Here is a 1,280-nt window from a genome sequence, read left to right as displayed (position 1 = left end):
ATATATATATATATATATATATATATATAGATAAGCATATGTATATGTTTCTATATGTATATGTGTGTGTCTGTGTATGTGTGTATACACACACATATAACACACGCACACACTCACACACATTGTGTTTAATATATGTGAAAATCACTATAGCATAACATTCATATTAGTATTGCTATTGTTATTAACAGAACAGGTTGATCACCTGTTGGTCACAACAAGATGAGATGGGATGACCTAAACACTTGGTTTTCATTACCTGGTCTGATTTTAATACAAAATTAATAGAAGCCACCAACTAAGTAGGCTCTAAGTGGTAGTTGATCATGGTAGAAATAGCAGCTAATTCTCCATTAAATTACACTATAAAAAAATAAGAAGAGAAATAGAGAAATACACATTGGATAATTTCAGTCATAGAAAAAGTATGTTTGGAATGAAGATGAGATATTTCATTGCTGGACCACCTTGATCATTGGTTTGCTTCATTGGGTCCGACCTAGGGTTAAACAGCAATTATTACAGCAAGAAGAAGACCAATAATAACAAAGAATTATTACTCACAGTGTTGTTATCTTTATCCATCTGTCTATATCTTTCTCTGTTTATAGCTCTACCAATCTATCTGTCTCGCTTAAAGGCACACATTCATCCGTACACACACGCACACGCACACACCCGCTTCCATACACACACACACCCGCTTCCATACACACACACACCCGCTTCCATACACACACACACCCGCTTCCATACACACACACACCCGCTTCCATACACACACACACCCGCTTCCATACACACACACACCCGCTTCCATACACACACACACACGCTTCCATACACACACACACACGCTTCCATACACATACACACACACACACACACCAGTGCTTTTCTAGTGCATTTTTATATCAGATATTTTCCTTCTTTATTTGTTTGCTTTCATATTCACCCTCTCCCTCTCTCCCTCCCTCTCTCTCACCCTCTCTCCCTCTCTTTCTCACCCTCTTTCTTCCTCTCTCTCCTTCTGTCACTCTCTAATACACAAACTCTTAAACACACACATACATACATATACACACCTACCCAATCATACACACACTCACACCCACCCACTTATATTTTTGTAGTGCATTTATATATTCATTATATATCTATTTATTCCTCTCTTTCTCTATCTTTTTCTCTTTTGCCCTCTTTCTCTATCTCTATCTCTTTTTCTCTTTTGCTTTCTTTCTCTCTCTCATATCCTCTTTCACTATCTCTCTCCCTCTCCC

The 1,280-nt window shown here is 37.8% G+C and overlaps 1 protein-coding gene across 9 annotated transcripts in view; it reads left to right on the top strand.

Annotated features, from left to right (window-relative positions):
• Positions 1–1,280, top strand: part of LOC106881484 (nesprin-1) — an 811,219-nt gene that overhangs the window by 73,427 nt on the left and 736,512 nt on the right. The window lies entirely within an intron of this gene.

Source organism: Octopus bimaculoides, chromosome 4 (assembly GCF_001194135.2).
Source record: "Octopus bimaculoides isolate UCB-OBI-ISO-001 chromosome 4, ASM119413v2, whole genome shotgun sequence".
NCBI lineage: Eukaryota > Metazoa > Mollusca > Cephalopoda > Octopoda > Octopodidae > Octopus > Octopus bimaculoides.
This window is presented reverse-complemented; position numbering and strand designations above follow the sequence as displayed.